Raw genomic sequence first — 18,634 nt, forward strand, 5'->3', positions numbered from 1 at the left:
ACATTTTCCTTGGCCTTTTAAGGCCGTAAACGAAAAATACTTGGAAATATCCTTTTTGGATAAGGGTTTAAGTTTAACAAAAAATACCCTTTTTTGGATAAGGATTTTAGTTAAAACCCCTTTGATCTTTTGAAAACATTTTTCTAGGTTGTCTGTCCCTTTTGAGCCTTTTTCTTTTAAGGGCTTAGGACAGCCTTTAGCTTTGGCTTTTTAATAGGTTTTTCGATCTCTTTTTGGTATTCCTTATACTCAATTTTTTGATTCATTGAGTTCCTATGACTTAGGTTATTTTTGCGATGCATTTTGTCTCCTACTCGGTTTTTCATCTCGACTTATGAGTTGGAGTGTCTCCGAGTTTCTCATGATCAACTTTTATAATCTCTTTACACCGACTTGTACCTCGTCGTTTTATCCTGACGACCATCTAGGTCGGTTCATGGGATTTTCACGTTTTGTCGAGCTTAAGTCGGCGCGTTTCGTAGAAAGAAAAACAGACGAGAAGGAATTTATAAGAGATATTGTAAAATATATTTATTTACTTGGGAAGGTACCTTACTGCTACTAAGGGTTTTTAATAATCTATTCCCCCTTAGTCTCTACTGTGATGCCTCATTAAAAACCCTTCTTCAGAAAAAATCCTTTGATTTTTGGGAAAAAATCGTGAAGTTGGGAAAAGAGTACATCAGGGAGTAGAGTTTGCATTTAACTATAGTACATTTTCATGTTACAAGCATGCCATGACCTTGGTAACCTTATAATAGCCTTTTCCTAGTACTTCCCTAATCTTGTATGGTCCCTTCCAATTAGCGGCGAGCTTTCCTTCCCCAGACTTGTTGACTCCTATGTCATTTCTGATTAAGACCAAGTCATTTGGGGTGAAGCTCCTCCGAATGACTTTTTTGTTGTACCTGATAGTCATCCTTTGTTTCAATGTTGCTTCTCTTATCTGGGCTTGCTCTCGGACTTCGGGGAGCAAATCAAGTTCCTCTTTGTGCCCCTGTATGTTCCCGATTTCATCATGGACGATCACCCTTGGGCTTTGTTCACTGATTTCCACTGGTATTATAGCTTCTACACCATAGACAAGTCGGAAGGGCATTTCTCCAGTGGCAGATTGTGGTGTCGTCCGGTAAGCCCACAACACTTGGGGGAGCTCCTCTATCCAGGCTCCTTTTGCATCTTGTAGTCTTTTCTTTAGCCCTGCCAATATGACTTTGTTGGCTGCCTCGACTTGTCCATTTGCTTGGGGATGTTCCACCGAGGTGAACTGGTGTTTGATCTTCATACTGGCCACTAGGTTTCTAAAGGTGGAGTCGGTGAACTGGGTTCCGTTATCTGTAGTAATGGAATAAGGTATTTCATACCTTGTGATGATATTTTTGTAGAGGAACCTCTGACTTCTTTGGGCTGTGATGGTGGCTAATGGTTCTGCTTTTATCCACTTTGTGAAGTAATCTATTCCTACGATTAAGTATTTGACTTGTCCTGGCGCTTGGGGAAAAGGACCTAACAAATCCATTCCCCACTTTGCGAAGGGCCATGGAGAAGTTATACTAATGAGCTCATCAGGGGGAGCCACGTGGAAATTTGCATGCATTTGGCATGGTTGGCACTTTTTCACAAATTCTGTGGCATCTTTCTGCAAGGTCGGCCAGTAGAATCTAGCTCGGATTACTTTCCTAGCTAGCGACTTGGCTCCGAGATGGTTTCCGCAGATCCCATTATGAACCTCTTCTAGTACTTCAGTGGTACTTGAGGTCGGTACACACTTCAACAATGGCGTTGATATTCCTCTTTTATAAAGGATATTTTTCACCAGAGTGTAATGTTGTGCTTCCCCCCGGATTTTCTTAATCTCTTTTTCCTCTTTAGGGAGGATGTCGAATCTTAGGTATTCGACCAAGGGATTCATCCATCCGAGGTTTAGCCCAGTTACTTCAAGGACATCTCGTTTGTACTCTACTTTTACCACAGGGGGTTCTTGGAGAGTTTCTTGGATCAAGCTTCTATTATTCCCTCCTGGCTTGGTACTTGCTAACTTGGAGAGGGCGTCTGCTCTGTGATGAGCGGATAATTTATACGCTTTTTGGCATTGTTTTTATATAGTTTTTAGTAAGTTTGAGCTACTTTTAGGGATGTTTTCATTAGTCTTTATGTTAAATTCACATTTCTGGACTTTACTATGAGTTTGTGTGTTTTTCTATGATTTCAGGTAAATTCTGGCTGAAATTGAGGGATTTGAGCAAAACTCTGAAGAAGGCTGACAAAAGGACTGCTGATGCTGTTGGAATCTGACCTCCCTGCACTCGAAATGGATTTTCTGGAGCTACAGAACTCCAATTGGCGCGCTCTCAACGGCGTTGGAAAGTAGACATCCAGGGCTTTCCAGCAATATATAATAGTCCATACTTTATTCAGAGATTGACGACGTAACTTGGCGTTGAACGCCAAGTACATGCTGCTGTCTGGAGTTAAACGCCAGAAAAACGTCATGATCCGGAGTTGAACGCCCAAAACACGTTATAACTCGGAGTTCAACTCCAAGAGAAGCCTCAGCTCGTGGATTGATCAAGCTCAGCCCAAGCATACACCAAGTGGGCCCCGGAAGTGGATTTATGCATCAAATACTTACTCATGTAAACCCTAGTAGCTAGTCTAGTATAAATAGGATAAGTTACTATTGTATTGGACATCTTTTGACAGTTTAATCTCTTGAATATTCGGTCACTTGATCATGGAGAGGACTGGCCATTCGGCCATGCCTGAACCTCTTTCACTTATGTATCTTCAATGGTGGAGTTTCTGCACACCATAGATTAAGGGAGTGGAACTCTGCTGTACCTCAAGTATTAATGTAATTCTATTGTCTTTTATTCAATTCTCTTTTATTCTTATTCCAAGATATTCATTCGTACCCAAGAACATGATGAATGTGATGATAAGTAACCCTCATTATCATTCTCACTTATGAACGCACGTGATTGACAACCACTTCCGTTCTACATGCAACCGAGCTTGAATGTGTATCTCTTAGATTCTCCAACAGAATCTTCGTGGTATAAGTTAGATAGATGGCGGCATTCATGAGGATCCGGAAAGTCTAAACCTTGTCTGTGGTATTCCGAGTAGGATTCTATGATTGAATGACTGTGACGAGCTTCAAACTCCTGAAGGCTGGGCGTGATGACAAGCGCAAAAGAATCAAGGGATTCTATTCCAACCTGATTGAGAACCGACAGATGATTAGCCGTGCTGTGACAGAGCATAGGAACGTTTTCACTGAGAGGATGGGATGTAGCCATTGACAACGGTGATGCCCTACATACAGCTTGCCATGGAAAGGAGTAAGAAGGATTGAGTTGAAGCAATGGGAGAGCAGGCGTCCTTGAGCCATACAGTATCTCCATTCGCTTATCTGAAATTCCCACCAATGAATCTGCATGAGTACTCTATCCCTTTTACTTATTTTATTTATCCAATTTAATTCCATTTGACCCTATGATTCCACTCACTAACTGAGATCTACAAGATGACCATAGCTTGCTTCATACCAACAATCTCTGTGGGATCGACCCTTACTCACGTAAGGTTTATTACTTGGACGACCCAGTACACTTGCTGGTTAGTTGAACGAAGTTGTGAATTCAACTGGTGCCACAATAATAATTTCATACAACTTAGAGAATAGTGATCACAATTTCGTCCATCAAGTTTTTGGCGCCGTTGTCGGGGATTGTTCGAGTATGGACAACTGACGGTTCATCTTGTTGCTCAGATTGGGTAATTTTCTTTTCAAAAATCTTTTTCAAAAATTTTTCTTTTCTTTTTCGTTTTTCCAAAAATGTTTTTTTTCGAAAAAATTAAATAAAAATACAAAAAAATTAGAAAATCATAAAAATAAAAAAAAATATTTTGTGTTTCTTGTTTGAGTCTTGTGTTAATTTTTAAGTTTGGTGTCAATTGCATGCTTTTAAAATTTTTCTTGCATTTTTTCGAAAATTTCATGCATTCATAGTGTTCTTCATGATCTTCAAGTTGTTCTTGACAAGTCTTCTTGTTTGATCTTGATGATTTCTTGTTTTGTGTCTTTTGTTGTTTTTCATGTGCACTTTTGCATTCATATTTTCCATGCATTAAAGATTTCTAAGTTTGGTGTCTTGCATGTTTTCTTTGCATCAAAAAAATTTTTAAAATTATGTTCTTGATGTTCATCATGATCTTCAAAGTGTTCTTGGTGTTCATCTTGACATTCATAGCATTCTTGCATGCATCTTGTGTCTTGATCCAAAATTTTCATGTTTTGGGTCATTTTTGTGTTTTTCTTTAAAAATTCAAAAATAAAAAAAAATATCTTTTCCTTATTTTCCTCCAAATTTTCGAAATTTTGGGTTGACTTAGTCAAAAATTTTTCAAAATTAGTTGTTTCTTACAAGTCAAGTCAAAATTTCAATTTTAAAAATCTTATCTTTTCAAAATCTTTTTCAAAAATCATATCTTTTTCATTTTTTTATAATTTTCGAAAATTTCAAAATTATTTTTTCAAAATCTTTTTCTTATCTTTATATCAAATTTTCGAAAATTAGCTAAACAATTAATGTGATTGGTTCAAAAATTTGAAGTTTGTTACTTTCTTGTTAAGAAAGGTTCAATCTTTAAGTTCTAGAATCTTATCTTGTAGTTTCTTGTTAGTGAAATTATTTTTAAAATTAAATCTTTTTCAAAATATCTTTTTCAAATATATCTTTTTATCTTTTACCTTATCTTTTTCAAAAAAATTTTATCTTTTTCAAAATTTGATTTCAAAATATCTTATCTAACTTCTTATCTTCTTATCTTTTTCAATCAACTAAACAACTTTTTGTTTATTTCTTATCTTTTTCAAAACCAACTAACTACTTTTTCCTCTCTAATTTTCAAAAATATCTCATCTCTTTTTCAAAAATTCTTTTTGTTTTAAATTTTAATTTTAATCTTATCTTATCTCTAATTTTCGAAAATTACTAACTCCTTTTTCAAAAATTATTTTCGAAATTTCTCTTCTCTTCTCTTATTCTATTTAATTAATTAATTACTAACACTTTTCTTTACCTCTCTTCATCTAAGAATCCGAACTTCTTATATCCCTTGTATTTGGATTCTTCTACCCCTTTCTTCTTCTACTAACATAAAGGAATCTCTATACTGTGACATAGAGGATTCCTCTTTCTTTTCTTGTTTTCTTCTCTTTCATATGAGCAGGAACAGGGAAAAAGGCACTCTTGTTGAAGTTGATCCAGAACCTGAAAGGACTCTGAAGAGAAAATTAAGAGAAGCTAAATTACAACAATCCAGAAATAACCTTTCAGAAATTTTCGAACAAGAGAAGGAGATGGCAGCCGAAAATAATAATAATAATAATGCAAGGAGAATGCTTGGTGACTTCACAAAGCCAACGTCCAAGTTTGATGGAAGAAGCATCTCCATTCCTGCCATTGGAGCCAATAACTTTGAGCTTAAGCCTCAACTAGTTGCATTAATGCAACAAAACTGCAAGTTTTATGGACTTCCATTTGAAGATCCTTATCAGTTTTTAACTGAGTTCTTGCAGATCTGTGAGACTGTAAAGACGAATGGAGTTGATCCTGAAGTCTACAGACTCATGCTTTTCCCTTTTGCAGTAAGAGACAGAGCTAGAATATGGTTGGATTCACAACCTAAGGATAGCCTGGACTTCTGGGATAAGCTGGTCACTGCCTTCTTGGATAAATTCTTTCCTCCTCAAAAGCTGAGCAAGCTGAGAGTGGATGTTCAAACCTTCAAACAAAAAGATGGTGAATCCCTCTATGAAGCTTGGGAAAGATACAAGCAGCTGACCAAAAGATGTCCATCTGACATGTTTTCAGAATGGACCCTATTAGATATATTCTATTATGGTCTCTCTGAATTTTCGAAAATGTCATTGGACCATTCTGCAGGTGGATCTATTCACCTGAAGAAAACGCCTGAAGAGGCTCAAGAACTCATTGACATGGTTGCAAACAACCAGTTCATGTATACCTCTGAGAGGAATTCCGTGAATAATGGGATACCTCAGAAGAAAGGAGTTCTTGAAATTGATGCTCTGAATGCCATATTGGCTCAGAACAAAATGTTGACTCAATAGGTCAACATAATCTCTCAAAATCTGAATGGATTGCAACATGCATCCAACAGTACTAGAGAGGTAGCTTCTGAAGAAGCTTATGATCCTGAGAACCCTGCCATGGCAGAAGTTAATTACATGGGTGAACCTTATGGAAACACCTATAATCCATCATGGAGAAATCACCCAAATTTCTCCTGGAAGGATCAACAAAAGCCTCAACAAGGCTTTAACAATGGTGGACGCAATAGGCTGAGCAATAGTAAGCCATATCCATCATCTTCTCAGCAATAGACAGAGAATTCAGAACAAAACACTTCTAATTTAGCCAATATTGTCTCTGATCTGTCAAAAGCCACTTTCAGTTTCATGAATGAAACAAGATCCTCCATTAGAAATTTGGAGGCACAAGTGGGCCAGCTGAGTAAGAAAGTCATTGAAACTCCTCCCAGTATTCTCCCAAGCAATACAGAAGAGAATCCAAAAGGAGAGTGCAAGGCCATTGATTTGATCAAAGTGGCCGAATGCACTAGGGAGGAGGAGGACGAAAATCCTAGTGAGGAAGACCTCCTGGGACGTCCTTCAAGCAAGAAGGAATTTCCTATTAAGGATCCAGAGGAATCTGAGGCTCATCTAGAGACCATAGAGATTCCATTAAATCTCCTTCTGCCATTCATGAGCTCTGAAGACTATTCTTCCTCTGAAGAGGATGAAGATGTGACTGGAGAGCAAGTTGCTCAATATTTAGGAGCTGTCATGAAGCTGAATGCCAAGCTGTTTGGTAATGAGACTTGGGAAAGTGAACCTCCCTTGCTCATTAGTGAACTAGATACTTGGATTCAGAAAACTCTACCTCAAAAGAAACAAGATCCTGGCAAGTTCTTAATACCTTGTACCATTGGCACCATGAGCTTTGAAAAAGCTCTATGTGATCTGGGGTCAGGGATAAATCTTATGCCACTCTCTGTAATGGAGAAGCTGGGGATCATTGAGGTACAACCTGCCTTGTTCTCATTGCAATTGGCAGATAAGTCATTGAGACAAGCTTATGGAATAGTAGAGGACGTGCTAGTAAAGGTTGAAGGCCTTTACATCCCTGCTGATTTCATAATCCTAGACACTAGGAAGGAAGATGATGAATGCATCATCCTAGGAAGACCTTTCCTAGCCACAGCAGGAGCTGTGATAGATGTCAACAGAGGTGAATTAGTCCTTCAATTGAATGGGGACTACCTTGTGTTTAAGGCACATGGCCATCCCTCTGTGACAGAAGAGAGTAAGCATGAAGAGCTTCTCCCAGTTCAGAGTCAAGAAGAGCCCACACAGTCAAACTCTAAGTTTGGTGTTGTGAAACAACAACCAAACTCTAAGTTTGGTGTTCAGACCCCATATCCAAACTCTAAGTTTGGTGTTGGGACTACACACTAACATTGACCTGATCACCTTGTGGCTCCATGAGAGCCACTGTCAAGCTATTGACATTAAAGAAGCGCTTGTTGGGAGGCAACCCAATTTTATTTATCTAATTTTTATTTTTATTGTTATTTTGTGTTTTATTAGGTACATGATCATGAGGAGTCACGAAAAAATCAAAAAAATTAAAAACAGAGTCAAAAAACAGAAGAAAAAAATTTCTCACCCTGGAGGTAGCACAGACTGGCGTTCAACGCCAGTAAGATGCATCTGGCTGGCGTTCAACGCCAGAACAGAGCACCATTCTGGCGCTGAACGCCAGAAACAAGCAACATCCTGGCGCTGAACGCCAGGAATGTGCCTGGAGGAGACAAGCTGGCGTTAAACGCCAGAAACATGCATGAAACTGGCGTTCAACGCCAGAAACATGCATTACATGGGCGTTGAACGCCCAGAACGTGCACCAATGGGCGTTTGAACGCCAGAATGATGCCCGAAGGCAATTTACATGCCTATATGGTGAAGGAATGGTATTTCTTTTCACCTCAGGATCTGTGGACCCCACAGGATCCCCACCTACCATATTCCCACCTTTTCTTTTAATCCTAATCTCATTTCACTCTTTCCCATGTCACACTTCCCAAAAAACCTTCACCAATCACTTCAATTCCTCTTCCCAATTACCCCATTCACCATTCACATCAACCCACTCTTCCCCATAAACCCCACCTACCTTCATACAATTCAAATTCAATTTCCCACCCATTCCCACCCAAAATGACCGAACACCCACCCTCCCCTCTCCCTATAAATACCCTTCCATTCTACTTCATTTTCACACAAAACAACCCCTTCTTCTCCCACATAGCCGAACCTACTTCTTCCCCTCTCTACCATATTCTCTTCTTCTTCTTCTACTCTTCTTTTCTTTCTTGCTCGAGGGCGAGCAAATATTTAAGTTTGGTGTGGTAAAAGCATAAGCTTTTTGTTTTTCCATTACCATCAATGGCACCAAAGGCCGGAGTATCCTCTAGAAAAGGAAAAGGGAAGACAAAAGCTTCCACCTCCGAGTCATGGGAGAAGGAAAGATTCATCTCCAAGAGCCATCAAGACCACTTCTATGATGTTGTGGCAAAGAAGAAGGTGATCCCCGAGGTCCCTTTCAAGCTCAAAAAGAATGAGTATCCGGAAATCCGACATGAAATCCAAAGAAGAGGTTGGGAAGTCCTAGCCAACCCCATGCAACAAGTCGGAATATTGATGGTTCAAGAGTTCTATGCCAATGCATGGATCACTAGGAACCATGATCAAAGTATGAACCCGAATCCAAAGAACTATATCACAATGGTTCGGGGGAAATACTTAGATTTTAGTCCGGAAAATGTGAGGTTGGCGTTTCACTTGCCTATGATGCAAGGAGATGAACGCCCCTACACTAGAAGGGTCAACTTTAATCAAAGGTTGGACCAAGTCCTTATGGACATATGTGTGGAAGGAGCCCAATGGAGAATAGACTCCAAAGGCAAGCCAGTCCAACTAAGAAGACTGGACCTCAAGCCTGTGGCTAGAGGATGGTTGGAGTTCATCCAAAGATCCATCATTCCTACTAGCAACCGATCTGAAGTTACTGTGGATCGGGCCATCATGATCCATAGCATCATGATTGGAGAGGAAGTAGAAGTTCATGAGGTCATCTCCAATGAACTCTACAAAATAGCCGACAAGTCCTCACCCATGGCACGGCTAGCCTTCCCTCACCTTATTTGCCATCTATGTTACTCAGCTGGAGTTATCATAGAAGGAGATGTCTCCATTGAAGAAGACAAGCCCATCACCAAGAAAAGGATGGAGCAAGCAAGAGAAGTTCCTCACGGCCCTCAAGAGGTGCATGAGGAAGCTCATCATCAACAAATTCCTGAGATGCCTCAAGGAATGCACTTTCCTCCCAACAACTATTGGGAGTAATTCAACACCTCCTTAGAAGATTTGAACCATAATGTGGAACAATTAAGGGTGGAACATCATGAGCACTCCATCATTCTCCAAGAAATAAGAGAAGATCAAAGAGCAATGAGGGAGGAGCAACAAAGGCAAGGAAGGGACATAGAAGAGCTTAAGAACATCATTGGTCCTTCAAGAAGAAGACGCCACTAGAGGTGGATTCATTCCTTGTTCTTTAATTTTTCTTTCTGTTTTCGGTTTTTAGTATTGTGTTTATCTATGTTTTTGTGTCTTTATTTCATGATCATTAGTATGTAACCATGCCTTAAAGCTATGAATAAAATCCATTAATCCTTCACCTCTCTTAAATGAAAAATGTTTTAATTCAAAAGAACAAGAAGTACATGAATTTCGAATTTATCCTTGAATTTAATTTAATTATATTGATGTGGTGGCAATACTTTTTGTTTTCTGAATGAATGCTTGAACAGTGCATATTTTTGATCTTGTTGTTTATGAGTGTTAAAATTGTTGGCTCTTGAAAGAATGATGAACAAAGAGAAATGTTATTGATGATCTGAAAAATCATGAAATTGATTCTTGAAGCAAGAAAAAGCAGTGAAAAAGGAAGCTTTCAAAAAAAATAGAAAGAAAAAGAAGGAAGCAGTAGAAAAAGCCAATAGCCCTTAAAACCAAAAGGCAAGGGTAAAAAAGGATCCAAGGCTTTGAGCATCAATGGATAGGAGGGCCCAAGGAAATAAAATCCAGGCCTAAGCGGCTAAATCAAGCTGTCCCTAACCATGTGCTTGTGTCATGAAGGTCCAAGTGAAAAGCTTGAGACTAAGTGGTTAAAGTCGTGATCCAAAGCAAAATAGTGTGCTTAAGAGCTCTGGACACCACTAACTGGGGACTCTAGCAAAGCTGAGTCACAATCTGAAAAGGTTCACCCAGTTATGTGTCTGTGGCATTGATGTATCCGGTGGTAATACTGGAAAACAAAGTGCTTAGGGCCACGGCCAAGACTCATAAGTAGCTGTGTTCAAGAATCAACATGCTTAACTAGGAAAGTCAATAACACTATCCGAAATTCTGAGTTCCCAGAGACGCCAATCACTCTGAACTTCAAAGGAAAAAGTGAGATGCCAAAACTATTCAGAAGCAAAAAGCTACAAGTCCCGCTCATTTAATTAAATTAATATTCATTGATATTCTGGAATTTATAGTATATTCTCTTCTTTTATCCTATTTGATTTTCAGTTGCTTGGGGACAAGCAACAATTTAAGTTTGGTGTTGTGATGAGCGGATAATTTATACGCTTTTTGGCATTGTTTTTATATAGTTTTTAGTAAGTTTGAGCTACTTTTAGGGATGTTTTCATTAGTTTTTATGTTAAATTCACATTTCTGGACTTTACTATGAGTTTGTGTGTTTTTCTGTGATTTCAGGTAAATTCTGGCTGAAATTGAGGGATTTGAGCAAAACTCTGAAGAAGGCTGACAAAAGGACTGCTGATGCTGTTGGAATCTGACCTCCCTGCACTCGAAATGGATTTTCTGGAGCTACAGAACTCCAATTGGCACGCTCTCAATGGCGTTGGAAAGTAGACATCCAGGGCTTTCCAGCAATATATAATAGTCCATACTTTATTCGGAGATTGACGACGTAACTTGGCGTTGAACGCCAAGTACATGCTGCTATCTGGAGTTAAACGCCAGAAAAACGTCATGATCCGGAGTTGAACGCCCAAAACACGTTATAACTCGGAGTTCAACTCCAAGAGAAGCCTCAGCTCGTGGATTGATCAAGCTCAGCCCAAGCATACACCAAGTGGGCCCCGGAAGTGGATTTATGCATCAAATACTTACTCATGTAAACCCTAGTAGCTAGTCTAGTATAAATAGGATAAGTTACTATTGTATTGGACATCTTTTGACAGTTTAATCTCTTGAATATTCGGTCACTTGATCATGGAGAGGGCTGGCCATTCGGCCATGCCTGAACCTCTTTCACATATGTATCTTCAACGGTGGAGTTTCTGCACACCATAGATTAAGGGAGTGGAGCTCTGCTGTACCTCAAGTATTAATGCAATTCTATTGTCTTTTATTCAATTCTCTTTTATTCTTATTCCAAGATATTCATTCGTACCCAAGAACATGATGAATGTGATGATAAGTAACCCTCATTATCATTCTCACTTATGAACGCACGTGATTGACAACCACTTCCGTTCTACATGCAACCGAGCTTGAATGTGTATCTCTTAGATTCCCCAACAAAATCTTCGTGGTATAAGTTAGATAGATGGCGGCATTCATGAGGATCCGGAAAGTCTAAACCTTGTCTGTGGTATTCCGAGTAGGATTCTATGATTGAATGACTGTGACGAGCTTCAAACTCCTGAAGGCTGGGCGTGATGACAAGCGCAAAAGAATCAAGGGATTCTATTCCAACCTGATTGAGAACCGACAGATGATTAGCCGTGCTGTGACAGAGCATAGGAACGTTTTCACTGAGAGGATGGGATGTAGCCATTGACAACGGTGATGCCCTACATACAGCTTGCCATGGAAAGGAGTAAGAAGGATTGAGTTGAAGCAATGGGAGAGCAGGCGTCCTTGAGCCATACAGTATCTCCATTCGCTTATCTGAAATTCCCACCAATGAATCTGCATGAGTACTCTATCCCTTTTACTTATTTTATTTATCCAGTTTAATTCCATTTGACCCTATGATTCCACTCACTAACTGAGATCTACAAGATGACCATAGCTTACTTCATACCAACAATCTCTGTGGGATCGACCCTTACTCACGTAAGGTTTATTACTTGGACGACCCAGTACACTTGCTGGTTAGTTGAACGAAGTTGTGAATTCAACTGGTGCCACAATAATAATTTCATACAACTTAGAGAATAGTGATCACAATTTCGTCCACCACTCTGCTATTGAGATCCCGGGTTATGTGCTTAACCTCGGTTTCCGCAAAGTGCCCGAGGTATTCCAGAGTTCTTTCCAAGTATCTTTTCATGTTCAGGTCTTTAGCCTGATACTCTCCATTTATCTGGGAGGTCACCACTTGAGAATCACTGTATATCATCACTTTTGTTGCACCGACTTCTTCTGCCAGCTTTAATCCTGCAATCAGGGCTTCATATTCTGCCTGATTATTTGAAGCTGGGAATTTAAATTTGAGGGATACCTCTATTTGGGTTCCCCTTTCGTCATCCAGTATTATGCCTGCACCACTTCCTGTCTTGTTTGAGGATCCATCTACATAAAGTTCCCATGCAGTTGGCTTTTTCTCTTGATATCCCGCGTATTCTGCTATGAAGTCGGTGAGGCATTGGGCTTTGATTGCTGTCCGAGTTTCATACTTCAAGTCGAACTTGGAGAGCTCTATTGCCCATTGAACCATTCTCCCTGCAACATCTATCTTTTGGAGGATTTGCTTCATGGGTTGGTTCGTTCGGACTCTTATCGTATAAGCTTGAAAGTAAGGCCGTAGCCTCCATGAGGCTATTACTAAGGAGTAAGCAAATTTCTCCAGATTGTGGTACCTTAGTTCGGGGCCTTATAGAACTTTGCTGATGAAGTACACTGGATGTTATCCGACCTCGTCCTCCCTTATCAGGGCTGATGCGACAGCTTTGTCTACTACGGACAGATATAGGACGAGATCTTCCCCAACTAGAGGTCGGGTTAGGATTGGAGGTTGGCTCAAGAACCTTTTGAACTCTTGGAACGCTCCTTCACATTCTGGAGTCCATTCAAACTGGCATTCCTTTCTTAATAAAGAGAACAATGGAAGGGATTTTAATGCTGATCCTGCCAAGAACCTAGAGAGGGCTGCAAGTCGGCCATTTAGTTGTTGAACCTCCCTTAAGCAAGTCGGGCTCTTCATTTTCAGTATAGCTTGACACTTATCGAGATTTGCTTCAATCCCTCTTTGCGTCAGCATAAACCCTAGGAATTTTCCGGCCTCCACTGCGAAGGTACATTTTGCGGGATTTAGCCTCATCCCGTGTAACCTTATGGTGTCAAAGACTTGCGAGAGGTCTGTCAAGAGATCAGCTTCTTCCTTAGTTTTTACTAGCATGTCGTCTACGTAGACTTCCATTAAGCTCCCGAGGTGGGGGGCGAACACCTTGTTCATCAGCCTTTGGTATGTGGCCCCTGCATTTTTTAATCCAAATGGCATGACCACGTAGCAGAAATTTTCTTGGGGCGTGATGAATGATGTTTTCTCTTGGTCTGGCTCATACATAGGGATTTGATTATATCCCGAGTAGGCATCCATGAACGACAAGTATTGATACCCCGAGCTAGAGTCTACTAGAGTATCAATACTTGGGAATGGATAAGGGTCCTTGGTACACGCCTTATTTAAGTCAGTGTAGTCAACGCACATCCTCCATTGGCCGTTTTGCTTCTTGACTAGCACTACATTTGCTAGCCATGTTGGATATTTAACTTCTCTGATGAAGCCAGCTTCTAGGAGTGCCTGTACTTGCTCCTCCACCACTATGGCTCGTTCTGGACCGAGCTTGTGCCTTCGCTGTTGTACAGGTTGGGATCTTGGATACACCGAGAGCTTGTGGGACATAAGCTCGGGATCTATCCCAGGCATGTCGGAGGCTTTCCAGGAAAAGAGGTCAGAATTGTCTCTTAGGAGCTTAGTCAACCCTTGCTTCAGGGTTTCCTCTAGGTTGGCTCATATTTTGGTATTTTTTCCCTCCTCTTTGCCGACCTGTATTTCCTCAGTTTTTCCTCCTGGCTGTGGTCGCAACTCTTCTTTGGCCCTTGCACCGCCGAGCTCTATGGTGTGAACCTCTTTGCCTTTTCCCCTCAGGTTCAGGCTTTCATTGTAGCACCTTCTTGCCAATTTCTGGTCTCCCTGCACCGTTGCTACCCCCGCTGTTGTCGGGAATTTCATGCAGAGATGGGGGGTGGATACCACCGCTCCGAGTTGATTTAAGGTAGCTCTTCCGATTAGGGCATTATATGCTGACCCCACGTCGATGACTATGAAGTCTATACTCAGAGTTTTAGATTTTTTCCCCTTTCCAAAGGTAGTATGATGGGGTAAGAATCCCAGTGGCTTTATTGGCGTGTCGCCTAGCCCGTATAAGGTGTCGGGGTAGGCTCTTAGCTCCCTCTCATCCAACCCTAGCTTGTCAAATGCGGGTTTGAAAAGGATGTCCACCGAGCTTCCTTGATCTACTAGAGTTCTGTGGAGATGGGCATTGGCTAGGATCATGGTTATCACCACTGGATCGTCGTGTCCAGGGATTACTCCTTGCCCATCCTCCTTTGTAAATGAGATGGTGGGAAGGTCAGGCGATTCGCTCCCGACCTGGTAGACTTGCTTGAGGTGTCTCTTGCGAGAGGATTTGGTGAGTCCCCCTCCCGCAAATCCGCCTGAGATCATATGTATATGTCTCTCCGGAGTCTGCGGTGGTGGGTCTCTTCTATCCGCGTCATCTCGGTTTCTCTTCCCATGATTGTCCGACCTTTCCATGCGATATCTATCAAGTCGGCCTTCTCTGGCCAGCTTTTCTATCACATTTTTGAGATCGTAACAGTTGTTTGTCGAGTGACCATATATTTTATGGTACTCGCAGTAATCGCTGCGACTCCCCCCTTTTTTATTTTTAATGGGCCTGGGAGGCGGTAGCCTTTCAGTATTGCAAATTTCTCTGTATACGTCCACTATAGAAACTTTTAGAGGAGTATAAGAGTGATATTTTCTGGGTCTGTCGAGACCGAAGTCTTCTTTCTTCTTGGGCTCCCTCTCCCTCTCTTTTATCGAGGGAGGGTGCCCAGGTCACCAACTCGACTCTCTCAGTCTGGTATTTTCCTCCATGTTGATGTACTTTTCCGCTCTCTCCTGTACATCACTCAAAGAGGTCGGGTGCCTTTTTGATATGGAATGTGAGAAGGGTCCTTCCCTAAATCCATTTACTAATCCCATGATAACTGCCTCTGTGGGCAGATCTTGAATTTCCAAACACGCTTTGTTGAACCTTTCCATGTAATCACGCAGAGGCTCCCCGACTTCCTGTTTAACTCCCAGGAGGCTCGGTGCGTGTTTTACTTTATCCTTCTGGATGGAGAATCGCATCAGAAATTTTCTTGAGAGGTCCTCAAAGCTGGTAACTGACCTTGGAGGGAGGCTATCGAACCACTTCATCGCCGCTACAGGATGGTCGGAAAAGCCTTGCAACGTGTTGCATCAGAAGCATCAGCCAAATACATCCGACTTTTAAAATTGCTTAAATGATGCTTTGGGTCTGTGGTTCCGTCATAGAGGTTCATAACAGGGCTTTTGAAGTTTCTTGGAACTTTCGCCCTCATTATGTCCTCGCTGAACGGGTCCTCTCCTCCCAAGGGCGACTCTTCTCGGTTGCCGCGGGAGTTTCGGCCTTTAAGGGAGGATTCAAGCTTTGTGAGTTTTTCTTCCAACTCTTTTTGTCGTTCTATTTCCTCCCTGAGGTTTCGCTCTGCCTCTCGTTGTCGTTCTAGTTCCTGTTTCAGTTGCTCCAGACGACCTTGGTGGCTGTGGACTAGCCCCATTAGCTCGGTTGCATAGGGTGGCCCTTCCTTTCCGGACTCTCGTCCTTCCGAGGAATTTGCCTTTGGATTTTTGAGCCCAGAGGTGCCTTCTTTATGCTGGTCGCTGGTTCCTTGATGAAGGGTCAGGTCTGCGTCATTGTTTCCGGTATCTGGATTTTCTTGCTCGGAATCAGACGCTGTATGTCCATCTTCTGGTGAGTTGTCCGCCATTACTGGTTGATCTCTCGGTTCCCCGGCAACGGCGCCAATGTTACGTTGGGTAACCGGTGGTAATGGGCTTGACTCGTTAGGTTGGCCCAATCGTTAGTGGAGAGAAACCTTCGAAGAGAATCGTGCTTCTGGGCTTCCGTCCGACTTGTGAGTACGATTGAATGGGGGTGGTACCTGTAAAGACACTCTGACGCTTAAGTCAGCAAGGGTGCAAGCAGGTCTAGAGAGTATTGGGACTTAGAGATACGTGAGGGATGTCAGTGTATTTATAGTGGTGAACCAATAACCACCGTTGGAGTAGTTCCACTTTTCTGAGTGTATAACTGTCCCTTTATCTTAGGGAGGTTACGATATGGCTTCTGGAAGTGGGTAGAGAGATTTTAGGGGCAGTTACTCATTTGAGTGTTTATCTGCCAGCTAATCTTTGTCCTCGACTTCTTTGGGGTAAGTCGTGCTGAGAACCGACTTCTAGGGAGAATTTCGGTATAGGACGAGGCTCCATCCTTTGGATTGGGCCTTTCGTTGGGTCTTGGGCCTTATCATTGGGCCATGGTATGAACAATTGTATTAATTAGTTTTTCTATTTCTTTATGTAATTGTATTCATATGTTATGTATTGTCTTTGTCGCCTATATATCACTTTTTTTTTCTTTCAACAATTTACATTTTTTTAATATCATTTAGTTGTAATAACATCATTGAAAATACATGTTGTCATGATTTATGAAAAATAAAATTAAAATATTAGATATCATTTTTAACTATCAAAATATTAATAATATTCATACCTGTATTTTATCTAATAATTTTATTATTATACTATAGTATTTAAATATAAACTAAAAAAAATAAAAAAAACAAAACTAACTATTTAAAAAATAAAAATAAAAATTAATTATATGAAATTGAGTGAATAAACTTCAATTAAATTTTTTTATTACTTGTTATAATATACTAAAAGAGAGCATAAGATAGTTTTATAATCATTCTTAAACATTTAATTTCACTCTATGTTATCACATAAGATTTTTTTTTTTAGGCTAGGTGATATAATCTTCTATCTTGCATTATGCCATAAGATTTTTATCGTACTTTTATCTCATCATAATAATCTATCTTTCTATAATATTATAGGATTCGTTTAGATTACACTATTATTTTTAATATTAATGTTAATTTTTTTTAATAGGTATAAATTTAATTAAAATTTAATTCATTCTCTTCTCTTTTCATACTCATCACTCATTCTTATATTTATTATATAATCAACATCTAATTCACATATTTTCTTTATCTCCTCTCACATAATTTTATACCTCTTTTTCTTTCTCCTTCTCCATTCTTACTAAATTTTTGCACTACTAGAATTTGATTGATGACCATAGTTTTTTTTTAAATTTACTAAACATATGTATTAGGTGATTGTGTGATTGTATTCATTAATTTTTCTATTTCTTTGTATAATTGTATTCATAAATTATATAGTACATTTGTAGCCTATATATCACTTCTATTTTTTTCAACAATTTATATTTTTTAAATATCATTTAGTTATAACAATATTGTTGAAAATACATCATATCATCGTGATTCATAAAAAATAAAATTAAAAAATTAAATATCATTTTTTGTTATCGCATATAAAAAATTTAATAATATTCATACTTGAATTTTATCTAAAATGGTTTTATAAATGTATCATAGTATTTAAATATAATCCAAAAAAAAATTAAAAAAATAAAAGTAACTATTTAAAAAATAAAAATAAAAATAAAAAATAATGATATGAAATCAAGTGAATAAATTTTAATTGAATATTTTTATTACTTATTATTTAATTTATGTATCATTTTTTATAATTATTAAATTTTAAATTAATTTTTTATTTTAAATTATCATTTATGATCAACTATTATAAAATTTAAATTAATAGTAGTTATATATTACTAGACAAAATTTTAAAGTTCTTAATCAATTAAATTTAATTTATATTATTATTCAATTAAATTATAAAATAACAGTTAAGCATAATTATTATTTATATTAAAACGGTATATTTTTTTATATCTTTTTTGTTGAATAATAATATTACTAAATTATATATAAATTATCAAATTAAATGAATATGTTATAGAATATTTTTTATAAATTAAATTCTAAATTTAATATTATTTACGTATTATCTAATATATCTTTAAATAATATTAACATTTTAAATTTATACTATATAATATAATATAATTAATTTAGTTCTCCGCACATTGCACATCATAATCTAGTTAATTAGTAAAAGCAGAACGCACAAAATTTAGATAGGAGGTGAATATGTCTATTATCTAATCTGGCTAATTGGAAAAGGTTTTATTTATG

The sequence above is a fragment of the Arachis hypogaea genome, chromosome 5, assembly GCF_003086295.3.
Source record: "Arachis hypogaea cultivar Tifrunner chromosome 5, arahy.Tifrunner.gnm2.J5K5, whole genome shotgun sequence".
Classification (NCBI taxonomy): Eukaryota; Viridiplantae; Streptophyta; class Magnoliopsida; order Fabales; family Fabaceae; genus Arachis; species Arachis hypogaea.